Source organism: Rhopalosiphum maidis, chromosome 4 (assembly GCF_003676215.2).
Source record: "Rhopalosiphum maidis isolate BTI-1 chromosome 4, ASM367621v3, whole genome shotgun sequence".
Lineage (NCBI taxonomy): Eukaryota > Metazoa > Arthropoda > Insecta > Hemiptera > Aphididae > Rhopalosiphum > Rhopalosiphum maidis.
Genome location: NC_040880.1, coordinates 51,068,377 through 51,085,327, shown reverse-complemented (window position 1 = coordinate 51,085,327; position 16,951 = coordinate 51,068,377).

The window sequence follows — 16,951 nt, the reverse complement described above, 5'->3', positions numbered from 1 at the left end:
TCGCCGTCGGTCGAACGGTTGTGGTAACGGAGGCGCGGACGGTCGCGCGCGCGACGCACTATCATATATTATTATTATTTTTATTATTATTATTATTATTATTACATTGTATATTATTTCGTGCTGCCCCTTCTCCCGGGCCACCGCGACCTCCCCCGCCGCCTCGCTTGCCGTATTTAGAAGAGTTGCCCGAGCCAAATTAGGCAAACTTGACCATATACGGTGCGGCCGTAGTACCTCCCCAACGGCGTTAAGATCCACCTTCCGGCGAATAATGCGCTTCCTATATAATAACGCTCGAACGTTCGCCATATTTTTTTTTCTATAATATTATTATTATATTACATAGGTTAGGTTCAGTTATTGTTGTTGTTTTTGTTGTTGTTATGATTATTCATTAATTTGATATTAATATTTAAAATCTATTAAAATATTTATAGTTCTTAGACTCGCGCTGCCGAGTTGTAATAGTTCTGTCAAAACGCGAAAATGTGTGTGTAGTCCATAATAATGCAAGTCCAGTTTGGAAGAAATGATAATTAATTCGCCGCCGACAGCAGTCTGCAAGATGCAGCACAACTTTGTAGAACGTAGTTTAGTTTCTTGAAACGCCAAGGGCTCTCGATTAATCTATCCATTAATCCATTTATTGAATTATTAAATTCTTTCGGCGATTTGGTCATCACACATCTTTAACGGTTAAACAAAAAAAAAATATAGCTAAAATACACGCCTACGACAAATGACAATCATTATTACGTAGTTGTACTCGAATTATAATAAATGCGTCCAAGTATATTATGTAAGATGTAGATAACATTCTTATGAGTCTAAGGCCGAAAGAAAAATCTGTTTATGAGTTGTGCCAGACTTTTCACGTAGCCACGTAGGTATGCTTTATATTAATAGCGAATTGCTAACATAGGATATTTTAATATACTTTTGTATTATCTTTAAATAAAATTCTTAATTCTATATGGTAAATTGTGTTTCCAATTCGAACTCCACATTAATGCTTCATTTTAATATGTTTTAAAACGGTTTTTATTTTTAAATATGCATTTTAATGATTGAATTATATTTTATTACATTTGACATTATATTTTATGTTGATAAAATAGAAAAACCTATATTTTTTAATTTCAATTTTTATTTTAGTTTCTTAATTAACGAATTTAAGATTAGCCAAAAAGTTATTATTTATTACTGTATTTATACACTCTAATCAATAAATCAGACGATTCACATAATTATTGAAGTTCTCAAAACTCGGTCATATTAATATATTATGTATATGACGTATATAATGTACATAACATATAACGTCATAATATAAAATAAATAATAATGTTTATATTATGTGATAGTGTTTCTGCAGTATACGTCTCAGTGTTTGTGAATTGTATTATTGTAGGATTACAATATTTTATAATCTCGTTTGCTATTTCTAAAATACAGTCCTTTTTTATTTGAACCTTGATTATATTATATATATTTCTTGTATAACTAATTATATTTTTCAAGTATATTTAATTTTTTTTTCTCCAAAACTACAACTATTACACTGTTTAAAATTCGAAAAATATAATAATAATTCAAGTATATTATATGATAGTTTCTGAAATTCACATATTAATGCAACTCTATTACAGAAAGTTTACGCTCTGTATTACTAATTTTAAAACATAAAGAATTTTATAAAATAAATTTTTGATACTTAGTACAAAGGATAATAAATTATAACTAAGTAAAAGTAATTTTTAACCAAATAGACCAAAAGATACAATGGAAACTAAGGCAATTAAATCACATTTATAACGGTTACCGTTATTAGTTATTACTTATTATATTATCATAGTCAAATTTCCAAACTTGAAATAATTTACCAAAAAGTAAAAAGTAGCTATTTTTGACCTGTGTTACATGCATCAGTGATCAACCATCGTCATCAAATAACAGAAAAAATAAACTAACTTTTAATAGCAAATTAACAAATATATGTGTGTGTGTGTGTATACTGTATATAAATTAAATATAAAGACATTTTATAGTAGGTACGATTTTTTTCGAAAAACCTTAAAAATATAATTTATTTGTATATTTATTTATAAGTTGATATTCATAAAAAAGGTATAGTTATCTCATTATAATACATATTAAAGATATATTATAGATACCTATATAGTTAATACATACATAATGATTTAAGATTTGTGGCAATATGTGAGTTTAATTTAATTCAATATCAAACCCTATGGTCCCCATGTCTTTATATACTATAATATAAATTAGGTTCTAATATAGTTATCTATAACATAATCAGACTTAACTATGAAGGCTTTGAATTTGTAGGCTGTTTTAACTAAAATTATTTTGTATACTGATTTTAAGGGAATAAGAAAATAATGTAGATATTTAAAACAAAAATTATCTATAACTAGTACATTAGTAATGTTTTTTCCATTGATCTACCTCCTTCCCATTCATATAAAAGTAATGTATACGTTTATAACCTAACTTATATTATTCAAAATATATTATTTAGGTCACCAATCACTAAAATTAAATGTTTGTAGAAATGAACAGTTAAATAATAAAAATTTAAACAATTAAACCGTCGTAAAAACGTTTTCCAGTGAATGGCATCGAAATCTAAATTCATTTAGAGTATAGAACCAATGTTGCAGTACGGTCACTAGGTACGTAATAATTAAAAATTAATAAATGGCTATTACATCAATACCTGTAATTTATTGTGTCATAAAAAAATGTGTGCTGCTCCAAAATGTCAAATAGAAGTGGTTAATAAAAAAATTTATTGAAAAGTTTGAAAGCATTGACCGTGATGATGACAGACTCTGTAACATATAACTATTACCAAATATTTCATAAGTTATATCCCTTAAATTTTACTTGAAAGTATTTAATCTTTAAACAAAGAATTTCATTAAGACTGATAAACGCCTGAATATAATTAATACACAAACACACACACATATATATATATATATATATATATGGCACATTTTATCTCTGTTGAAGTAAAATAAGTAAATAATTATTAACGTCAGATGCAGTAGACAGGCGACATTTGTCATATTATACAATTATTCAATAACTATAAAAATTGCCAATTTTATTAATTTAAAAAATCAATAATAGCCAATAGTCAATACCTAGGTACTCAACACAGAGTTTGAGTACGGTTCTTACAATATAGTTGCGTAGAGATTCCCGTTGCGTTTATGTTTTATTATTATAATGATAATGCAATATTGTTACAATGACTTACACAAAGTACATATATCAAACTCGCACGATCTAATAATATTTGACTCATCATTATATGCGTCACACTAATCATACAAAATATTATAACCAAACTACGTAAATAATATATATATATATAATATACTAATATTCTCTAGCTCCTTCAAGCTATATACATCACTAAACTTTCATATATCAAAGATAGCAAACAGATAATAATATGAAAAATAATGTGTACAATTATCGACAATAAATATTTATTATTTTCATTAAATTATACACTCATAACTCATAAGCTATAAAAATGTTGTATTGTTGACTATTGTACAAACAAGTCCGAAATTTATATTTTAGGACAACATGACCATAAATTTAGAAATTTTTATAACAAAACAAATCGTACTAATATAACAACGAATAATTGATACAAGTACACCTATATTAAGACAATATAAAATATCCATAAACATAATAATAATATTTAGTTTTATGTTTAAAAATTAACTATATTTGTCTTATTTATAAACAAAGTGAAATTATTTTTGGTATAAATTTAAAATAACAGAGTGAATATTTGGTATAAAAATGTCAATACACATTACACATAACACACTAAACAAAAACAGTAGTTATGATTCGTATACAATTTGTATAGGTAATGTTGAAAATACAAATCAATGGTCAGATATTAGATAAGTTTAGATTTTTCTGAATCAGAGTAAATAAACATTTTCGAAATATTATTTGATATATTTATACAGGGGCGTCATTCCACTTTTTTCATGAGATGCAATACCAATATTAAAAATCTAAAATAATACCAGTTCCTCCGTTACCAGAGGATCCGTTACTGATATTCGAGTCATCCCATGAATTTTTTCAACACACTTCTTGTGTAAATGTAGATCATTTTTTAGAAATTATAGTATAAAACAAATATTAATAATTTTATTCATGGGATGCATTTGCACATACTTGCATCCCACAAATGACGCCACTGTATTTATATATAATATATTATATATAGCTTTTTATAAACACATATATTTAAAAACTATTTTGTGTCGCATGCTTTTGAATTTTAAAACAAACACAATATCATAATATATTAGTAAATAATCCGCGTTAGTCCAAAAATTTAAATTAAATTTATCAATAATAAAATGATATACAATATATACACTATAAATTTACACCATTTATATTGCATTGTCTTTACACACATACCTACATTTTGTTATTTAAATGTAAACACTACTCTAACAGCGGTGTAAATAATATTTGTATATTATATAAAAGTAAAAATTATGTGAATTTGTAGGTACTTTCTCATTGCTGTTAATTTCATTATAGTATATATCAATATAATAAATATACAGTCCTTGGGATTCAAAATTCCTATTCCTAAAGATAAAAAAATGAAACCTTCGCACCTCATTAAAATACCAAACAATATATCGTTTATAGCTTATACTTAGTATACTTACTGCAGAATGATATACATATATTACCTTAATTTAAATATTTAATTTTTATAGAAAATTCAAATATGTCATTTATATATTATTATGTTCTCTGATTAAGTAGTATTATTTATTATTATTATTATTATTATAACTGTAAACTGATTAAAAAAATTGGCACTATTGCAAGTAACTGAAAACTAGCGTTTAAAAATTATATAAAGTGTTTTTCTCCAAGTCATAGACTATATATTATAGGTATGTATTAAATATTTACACAATATCATTACATTTTACTAAATATACGTATCGATAAAGTTATGATGAATGAAAATTTATCCATCCGAGCAGTCACCAACAAAGCAATTGCCGATTCTGAGGGCAAGGTTTTTATGAATAACAATATTATTTTTTTCGACAAACCGTAAGAAATTTCTGAAGTAGTGGGTGACAATATTATTATCATAATCGACTAAACCGTCTTCCGCCATTAGTAATATTTAAATATAAATATATTATTGATATGCATTTTAAGATTTTATTTATTTTTATCTTATTTAAATCAAAGAATATTTTATTTCAAATATACTTAACTTGCAGCATTTCAAAACTTTTATTCAACGAGGATCTATTTATTTGTTAGTAATAGGTACTCTTAAAATAAAACATGATCCTGTTAAATAATATATAAGCTATACATTAAAAATTAAAAATATTTCACTTGTGGAAGCAAGCACCTACAAATACTGCTAGTTATTACCTAGATTATGGTATATTGTTTATGATATTTTTATATATTTTTGAGTATAATTTATTAGTCACTCGAGATTCACTCATAGTAGAATATAATAATTTGAAATGAATAAGTATTTTTCAAATATTAAAAATCTACACTGTTAAAATGATTTTATCACAGTGTAGTGACGTCGAGCTACTGGTATATTATTTTATTCAGGTGCATTTTGCACAAAACTTTAGAAATGTCATCCAGAATTATTTTATATTTACATACCTAATACGTTATATATTAAACGGTTATATATTATAAACGCGAGTAATTTCTATTTAATAATAAATTGATACACAAAATATTTGTATTATACAGAAACTCGCCGAAAAGCACAGTTGCGACCTTTAAATACAAACGTATTAGCAAGAATACACGTAATTATTCCCTACAGGTCTCGAAATAATACCCGAGCACATGATAAACATTAATTTGGTGAACTATGCCTCAGTGAGGATATAATTAAATTCATCAAGCTACATGATCCAATAACTCTGGTCCATCGGGCTCGTGTTTATAAATACTTACCAAAAATAGACCTGCGTGGTACAGCTTGGTTGCCGGTAGACACATAACGTTGGCACCATACAGTTACAAATGTACCATTTTCAACCGTCCAAACCACTTTCAAAATAATTTTTTATTCAACATATTTTATTATAATGTTTAACTGCAGAAGCACGCGTATAAAAGTGAAGTTTTGAATTTGATCAGAAATACCTGTAGTATGCAGGTATACCTGAACAAGAGTTCAACAGATATTGTACTGAAGGTATAGTGGTATACTATACCATAGTTAAACATATATTTTTTTATGCTCTTATTTTAAATTATCTTAAATTACTTTGCACATTTACAATTCGATATTTATAACTATATATATTTAATATAAATTATAAATATACCTAAATCTTCACATTATGGTACAGATTATATAAAATATTTAAAAATTTAAAATAACTATTTTATTGGGAAATTTTGCAATTTGCAGTCAAATGTTTGCACATGTTTTGTGTTATTACTTATTTTACTTATTTTAGTTTCATTAGTTTATAGTAATATTGTGATTCGTATAAACATGTGTAATAAAATTATTTCAAGAAAATAGCTTAAAACTCAGATTTTAAGTTTTGAGTTTTAATTCGGAGATGTGACACCGTGGCCTGCAAGATGCAGTGACGGACGACGATCGGCAACCCAAGACTTTGAAAACTATTGCAGTTGTTCACAGTCGTGTCGTAGGTATAAACCATATTTATTTAGAGATGTATATATTTTATTATATGTTATCTATATTGCAAATAAAATACTCAATCATTTATTGTCTTGCCATTTGCTATTTAACAACTGCTATATCGCGCGAGTTCTGTTAGTTGTTAAATATTCCCATAAAATCTACTAATATAAGATATAAAATATACCTAACTTATAAGTATTGCCAGGGGCGCAATTTCAATAAAAAAACTGAGGGTGCTGAAGCACTTCTATCTTTTTTTATAATGTTATCTTGAGATTATGGATACCTGTTACTATTAAAATCTAAATTATTAACATGAAACAATTTGCTGGTGCTGGTTTCAAAATTGGGGGTGCTAAACACACCCAAACCCCCCTCAAATTGTGCCTATGAATATTGCTAGTATTGGTATGTACTAGTCGTCTGCGAAGGTGGTGTACGAAAACAAGTGGCTGTTACAATGGTAACTTCGGAGTTCGGAATAATAATTATTCGAAAATAAAGTATATATACGTTTTTATAACGATTGGAGACGTTTAATTGTGTGTACATACTTTTTAAGCACATGCATATTAAATATGGATATGTGTATATACCATAGATATACACATTAATTATTACTCTTTTGAACATCGAATATATGATAATCATTGACAAGTGATAACTTAAAAACATAATAGTTATTGGATTACTGATATAGGTATGAGTATTAGAGTATATAAAAGTATCGTATTCGTTTAAGTCTTGATTTGTATTTAAAAACTATCGTCTCTGCTATTGAGCTGTTCGTTTGGGATAATATTCAAACCTCTGGAATTTATGGCCATTTGCCATGACTGATGTGAACTTATATTTCCCAATCTTGGGTCTAAAATAACTCGCTTTAACCTACTTTTTTCCTTTTTTTCTTTTTGACGATCAAGCCAATTTCGTGTAACAACGTATAGAAGAAATTGAATTCTTGTAACAAAAAGAAAACAAATATATTAATGTAAAAGTTGTGTATACGTACTACGCAGGTATAGCATTAAATATAATAAATATATGCATTATAATACAAGCATTATACAACTGTACAAATTTGCCATTTATTACGATGTGGGCTTAAATAATAATAACACGTGTGTGTGTGTATCGTGTACAGTAATATAGTATATGTATTACCTTCCTAAAAACGGTAAATAAAGAGAATATATAAAAATATAATTTTCAACTCCTTTTCCATGGCCTCTTTTGCGTATACTGAAATACCTACTTATAACAAATTACAATATACAGAATGGTGATGGTCATCTTCGTAGTTCGCACGTCCATACGCACCTGAATAGATTTTTAAGGTAAATTGTATGTAAATTGTAAATTTGAATGAGGATAAAACATCTTTATTTTTATTTTGAGTATTTACTAAAACTAAAAAAATATTACTATTCACAGTGAAAACACGACTAGACACTCGGCAGTCAGCTGCAGTATATAAAATAATAAATACTTTCTTCATATTTTAATATAGAACTTTACGCTTATACATTATAACGATTATATTTGCAAACTGTGTGCGCATAAAGCTATAAACAGTAAACATTATTAATTACATATAATACGAGTATATATTATATGATTAGAAATATTGAAATATACTATACCTACTGCGTAGTAGGACGTAGGTTGTAGCCAGTTGTAGGTATACAATAATATAGTATATTGAATTATTATTCTATTAATCACTCTCTTAGTACCTATTATACATAAAATATTATTGTAAACACAATTAAATAATATTTTCAAGAAGTTCAGATTTTAATTTAGTTTATTACATTTTACTTTATTCTGTATTAACCTTATAATAATAATTTAAACTTATTGTAAAAATATATTTACAGTCTTACTTATTGAACAATTACAATAAAATAATAACACATATATATTTTTGTTTGTACAATTTATTATAATACAACATATCGTTATATCCTTTCTTCGACGACAGTAATGTTATTAATTATCACTTATTACGAAAATGTGCGCACACGTGAAGTAGGACTAGGACAATATTTTAATAAAAATAAATAAATAAGAAATATAATGAGTAAATTTGGTGTTGAAATGTTGGATTTTTATAAATACTGGTGTAAGGAGGCAATTAGATAACTAGGTACATGGTCTATATCACATTATCATGATAATATTATTCATATTATTCCTATAATAATGGTAATAAGTAATTATTATCATTATCATAAATAATTCTTACTTACTTAAATTTATTGTCGAAACTAATATTGTAAAATGTTTAAATATATCTATATCAATAATTGATATTTATTATCATAAATTATTAAGAGGGATATTCTGAACCTGTTATTTTGGTTAGATCATATGCATAATTTGGGGGTGGGGAAGGGGCAATTGCCCCTTTAGTATTTTGCAAATTAATATGAATAATATTATCAAAAAGGCATTTAAATAATATACGCTTTAGTAAGCTGCGCCGTATGTAATAATTAATATATAATAATATATTGCAAAGATAACAAAAAACAATATGCTCACCTATTGTCTACTATCTCATATTATGCCACATTATACGCTTAATTATGAAACTTTATTTTTGTGTTTTTTAATTATAAATATTATGTATAGATAAATCACGGTCACTTTGGTGAACTAATAATGCCTAATAAAATAACCCTTTCTTTATTTATATAATATAATATAATATGTATATATATAGGTATCAAAGTACATGTAACAATATTATACATGTTATTATTATCATTGTAGGTACACGATACCCATAAAATGACCTCGTCGTTGCTGACGTGACATTCTGTTGTGGATTTACAAGTTGTCCGCATCACATAGTACTATCTGTTTAATATGTTTGTGCGTATATATATATATATTATATTATACCTAGGTACATATGATTTTCCAGAAATCATTTCCACCAGACAGCTTGTCCGCGTCGGATCAGATGATGGAAAAAAAAATAATAATAATGATAAAGAAGAGAACTCAACTAATTCTAACATACGGTGTGCGACTAATTAATAATTCATCATTAGCAAGGATATATAGATTGCGAAGTTGACGCGAATTCTTACTCGTACAGTCGTACGCACTAGATATATATATACACGCATATATTGCTGTAGCAGTGAGACGACGGTAAGTCTACCGGTGATGTGTCTTACCTAGTGCGATTTTTATTTTATTTATTTATTTTATTATTATTTTTTTTTTTTTTTATTAACATTTTTTTCCTTCTTCCGTCAAATATGGCGATGCTTAGCGACCAACTGTCTGTCGTTGTCAAGTATATTTTATGCGCGTTCGTAGACTTCATGGAAAAATACGCGGGCCTATAAAACATCTCTCGAACAACCCCCTAGCCTTGAGCATGACTTGAATTGATAATTTATAAGAAAAAAAAAGCGCGCGCACTTATCTATACACACATATAATATATATATATACTCGTATACTACTATACAATACGCATATATATACGTGATTGTTTTTAATATTCGATCTGGGAAAAAAATCGCTTCCCAAAGGAATTCGCCGTGTTATTAACCACTGACTTATTATTTCTTTAAATCTTCTTTTGACCATTAAAAAAACTCCGATGTGGCACGATACATGTGGCGGTGAGTGGTATATATTTATATTTTACAATATCTACTGCATTGTAAACGAGCGGGAATTTTCGAGGAACAAACGATGAAAATTCGTAAAAATATTATACACAATTTAAACATATATACTAATTTTGTTTTTATATTTGTTTTTTTTTTTTATTTTTTAAGAAGATAATGTGTACTATTGAAAATGTTTGTGTGGGGGCCCAGAAGTTCACAATTTTAAATACAAATTCAATAAATAGATAAATTAATAATACATTACAATACATTTTTCTTGTATATCTAATATATTATTGTAATGAAATATATATTTATTATTCATGTATATCTAATGTATAACATATTTACATTATATATACACATTTTTACAGTAAAAGAATACAATATAAAGCTACAAAACCTAAAAATATAAATAAATACTAGAATCAATGCAATAAAATACTGCAGAACATTTTTATACATGTATATTTCGTTCTTATAATAGCCAAAGTATATATATTTTTTAAGAATTTTGAAAGAGTTACTGTGGTTCATTTTAGATGGTAATTTGTTGTAAATTGGTGAACGAATATATAATAAGTATGGGGTTTGAGTTAATTTTTTGTGCACGATTGGTATTTTGATGTTAAATATTTTCCTAGTATTATATTCGTGTTCAATTTTTAAAATACGATTATTTATATATTATTATATATTTTTATTTATTATTTTATTATTATTTATTTATTATTATTATCTATGCAAAGAACAGAAATTTGTAAATTATTATTTTTTTATATATATATTAGTATATTGAGTTGTTTAAAAATATTTGTTAGTAATTTATTTTGTATTTTTTTTTAGTAGATTCATAATTGTTTCATAACTTACCTCCTCATATAGACATATCATATTTAGTTATGGATTCTATTAATGTTTTATATACAACTCTAAATTTCTTAAGTTCTAATACTTAACTAACAGCCTTGTGCCTACTCTAATTAATACATATAGGCCGACTTGAATAGAGCGTGGCACACATATCTCTGCCGTAGTTTGTGAAAGAATTAAGCATTCATTAATGGTAATTGAATACTTTTAAGTTAATATCTTCAATAATAATTAATCAGTTAGTTAATATATATATTATAGGTAAATAGGTAATACTATACTAATTTTATAATTTTATATACGATATAAATTGGTTAATGATTATTGATTAGACACATTGTTTTTATGTATTAATCCAATAAGATTCAGATTTATTGATGAGCATAAAATCACATTACTACTGAAGTAAAAAAATAACTTGAACATAACATTGCAGAATAAGCCCCACAAAATTATTTTTCACATAGTTTTCCAATGTATTCGCCAAGCCGTCCCCAAGTTATATTTGCATTTATTATAACAGGTACGCAGCAATGCAGGTGATATAATATTTCACTTTTACAATTCTTTGTATGACATTTTAGTTGACGAATTGAGTGCAAACCGTTTCCTTGTAATATTTGGTACATTCTAAGTATATACGATATACCTACTACGTTATTGAAATGCGAAGTTAAAGCTAGTTGTGGCATTTATATAAACATAATATATGTTTCACGTTTTTACGAGGACCGCGGACATCAAAACTAAAATATAGGTAATAAAACCACAGAATCCTACAGTTTCCTATTCGGTTTTCTGATATAGATTCCTGTTGTAGGTACCGGAAAATCGATCCCGAAAGATTTTTGAGAAAAAATTACCTGTGGAACGGATGAACGTAATTATATGTGAGGGGAAAAGAAATAACAACCAATTTACTCAGATAAAAAAAAAATTGAAGTTAATAATTTCAGATTCTGTTTTGTCGACAGATGTTTTGTAAATGAACGGATAACTATATTATGTACATATATACTGGATATATTTACCTCCTACTATAGGCATAATAATTCTATCTTGAGTGAAAGTACTTATTGATTCTTAAGGCCATTGTATAGTTAACTATATACTGTACGCATTCTGCTAGTTCGTCATATTGTATATAATTTGCTTAAATGTATATATATTATAATATAGTCAGATACGGGATAATCCATAACCGTTTACGCAGTAAATTTCAATTAAATGTATCTGAATCGTTAGATATTAATCTAATCACATTAATTACAATGCGTAATGTGTGTGCAGTACCGTAGTTTTATTACAATTGTTCATATTTAAATTGAATCATTTACATCGATTATTTAAAATATTAGTGCAAACAATACTTAATTAACAATTATACAAAAAAATGTAGTAAAATATATTTTTATTTACTTCTTTTATAATTTTTTTTTACAATAAATTGAAATTATACCAAATACGCAATAGTCAAGTTTAACTTTTAGTCTTACCTTGTGTGTGAGCTTTTAAAAATAAAGTACCTGTTATTTAACACCCATACAATATCGATAGAAAACAATTTTTCATTCGAGTAATTTTTATTTACAATAAAAATGTTATTTCAAAAATACAATGTAAGTAAATTGTAATATAAGCTGTGTACTCGTATATTTTTAAAACTACGACTTCTCTAAATAATATGAACTTTTTGTGAATTTATATTCAGAAGACCTTAGTTTTACAAATTATGCCATTAAATAATCTTGCGCTGTCAACTTGAATTTATATTAATGTTTGGTAAATATGCCAAAACTTCTTCAAACCATAAATAGCTATAGAATAAATAACTCTTTTTAATGTCTAACACTTACTGTCAGTTTTTCTAACTATCCTCTATTCCTCTGCCATTTCAATAACATGCAAATACAGGAATCAATAACACAGCTTTAAGTACAGAATATTTCACTTAAATAAATAGATTTGACGTTTGTAGGTAATTACACTGACTACTGATACATTGTTTCATTGTAATGGATATTATTTTTAAATTTATGTTTAAGGTATTGTAACTATTACCTATTATTAATTTGTTGTAATAAACATTATGAGATTTTAAAAACAATAAAATAGAACATAGATTCAAGCTTTGTTATTAAAATGTATTAAATTGTATAAGATGAGTAAATCTCGTAAGGTTTTATACGTTAATCGTACACATATTTAATATACAATGAATCATATAGCGAATTGAATAGTAAAAATATAAATTAAGTAGATACTTTTTGAACGAATAAATAAGTATATTAATGAATTCTTTTAAAATGTATTATTTTATTTTCATGAAAACAATAAGGTTAATTTATAGTTATGGTTTTAATTTTATCAGCCTTTAAATTATCACTGTTATTATTTATATGCATTGATGTATATTATATTGCTTGTTTTATATTTTATTTCTAAATAAAAATATTTTTTATAGGTACACTATTTATGTCATTGTATCCATACTCAATAATACATATTTAGAAGTACCTACCTATATGTATATTCTTCAAGCATACTCATTATTATTTTCCACCAGCCATAAATTTATTCAAATTCTAATTTTTGGAATTTTTAAGAAGGTATACTAAAAGACTATTTTTTTTAAATACTAATTCTGAAGTGTCCTGTGATGGTACAAATAAATGAGAATTACTTTTTTTCTGTATATTTTCTGATGATTTTTTTTAAAAATAATATTTTCGCAAATAAAATAAAATTCAAATACATTTCAAATGAGTTGTTTCTGAGCTAATAAAACTGTGTAATAAAATATCCTTAATATATCCTTGATTATATTTGTATACAAAATATAATATAGAGCTTAGAAAATACTCATTTAAATTTCGATTTCTAAATCACTTCCTAAATCCTTAAAAATGTACAAAAAAAAGTTTTATTCTTTTGAAAAAATACATTTTTATCACTATAGGTAACACTTTAAATGTTATAAAAAAATCTAAGTAGGTATTTAAAAAATTGGACCTTCATTATACTTGAAAATAAAAAATATTGAAATTTGAATGAATGAAATTCATTATTACATTAAAAAAAAATGGGGCTAAGGGTAATAGGGCCAAATACACATAATGAATCACCTGTATGAATCTTTTTGATATTTTTTGTCCGTATTTTTATTAACAAATTATTAAATTACAAAACATATTCATTTTAGGTGGTTAATTATTAGATAATTATGATAGAAGTGATCATTAAACAAATAAGTATAATAGTTTCTATATTTGTTTTTTACTTAAAAAATAACTGTTTTAACTCAAATCCAAAAAAAATTATATTACATTTAAATTTTTAGCTGTTTTCACTATTATCTTTTTAATCAATAGTGAATTCATTAATAAATAGGAAACATGATAATATATCCACTACTCAAAATTATATAGATACTCCAGGTAAACCAATCAAACACTTGTTCCAATAGGTAAATACCCTTTTACATATTTTATGTAAGCTTTATGTCTACATGACTTATATATACCTATAAGGCTATAAATGTATGGATAATAAATTATAATTAATATGAGTATATGACATGAATTACTACCTACCTTCATGATAAAATTTCTATATAAGCGACGCTACTTGTCCATCTACAAATTTCATTGTTTTGAGCATTTGTATAATTTTGTGTTTTGACATTAAAAGAAAACGATTGTGTATATAATATACATATTACATAATACATAAATGAATATGATAATAATATGACACAGTACATTACTTAAAACAATCATCAATATTCAATGTTATTATTTAGTGTAGATGTTTACATTATGTTAATATGTATGTATTATGGAGACAGGGCCATCCCAAGGTATTATAACTGCTCGGTTTCTGCCCTATTATAGACAAAACTATTTGTATTTACAATTTAAAAACTTAGTTCTGATTTGAATATTTAGCAACCAGGCGTGTCTATAAAATATAATGCGTGAGTTTAAACACTTTAAACATAAATTAACTTTCTGAACCACAAAATGAGACGTAACGCGAAATTTTAAATCCAAATACGTGCAGGTGGTGCCTGATTTTGCCTATGAAAATTCATATTAAAAGACTATAATATATTTTATTATTCTACGCCTGATTGTTTAATAAATAATAACAGGTACCTACTTGAATTGTACCTAGTATGCTACTAACTAAAAAAATATTATTCTAATTTCTAATAAAGTAACAACACAGTGATTTATAGCAGTGGCCGGCAACCTTTTTGGACACTCAAGCCACATTTACGAATTAAAAAAGTTCGTAAGTCGGATAAAAATAAAAATTTTTAATTTTTAAATTATTTTCTATGAAAAAAAAATATTGTCTAAAACTGAAGTAATGAAATGTATAAAAAAAATATTGTCATTTTAAAATTAATAGCGGTCCGTAAATACAATAGCGACGAGGTCCGCCGATTACCGACTACTGATCTACAAAATAATCTATTTAAGTAATTATACAACCATTATTTCAAAAGTTCTAGCAAAAAATTTTAAAACTATTCGAAAGGCATTTCGGCCAAAATAAATTTGCCAACGTGTCCTAGAATCGATCTCAAAAGGTAGCAAAAAAGGAAACAACAAATAAGTACCTACTCGGACTCCGGAGTACCTATTGGCTACTATAACTATTAACTAGGTACGATGTAGATGACTTAATACCATTAAACTTTAATGATTGAAGGATATTATTGATTATTATAGGGCTCGGGGCTTGTTGCACTTGAAATTATCGAATAGTCAAAATCATCAAAATATGCTTAAAAATATGTAGCTAATTTTTTATTTTATTTTTGAAAACACATAAAGTATATTATAATTATTAAAATATAAATTTAAAAATTAGGTAGATACATAATAAAAATCGTAAAAAAACAAATTGATTATGATTTATAATTTATAAAAAAAACTGGCACTTTATACTGAGTTAATAACGCGTCGCCATATGCGATTATAATAGTTAACCGTGATTAACGAACGTTTTCTTTTCATCGTACAAAGTACAATTTAGAATCTAGTTATCATTAGGTATTACCATAACTATACAATATTGTCGATATGGTCGATAAAAAGGTTGATTCTTAAGCGACAAAAAAACGTCGGATACAACAGAGTCAGATACAACAAACTACGACCTAAATTTATTTATATAAATATTTTTGAATGTTTTCTAATTGTGACTTTACCTGACAATTCTTCGTACGTACAAATTTAAAAAAATGTAAAATATGCACAAATATGCTAAAAATATGCAAACTTAGTACTTATTTAGTTTCACCATTTCATAAAAAAATGTATCTCAGCTAGAATAATAATCTACAAGACTTCAACTGTCGACCACTACAAAAAAACATACAAATCCAAGAAGTCCGGAACCCTATAAATTAGTGTAGTTTACAAATAAAAACATTATTTGTAAATCACGAACTGGATTAATAAATTGATTGACGATTAACAAATGAATAATAATAATTAAATACTTATATATGTACCTACACACCATTATTGTTTTTGTTCTGTTAGCGTCTACTCTAGAATATTCGGCGAAGCACCTATCGGCTCTTCGGGATTACCGATTCGATAACGATCTGGTGTTTTCATTGAATGTTCTAGAATCGACATAATATTATAAAATATGACATTCGCGA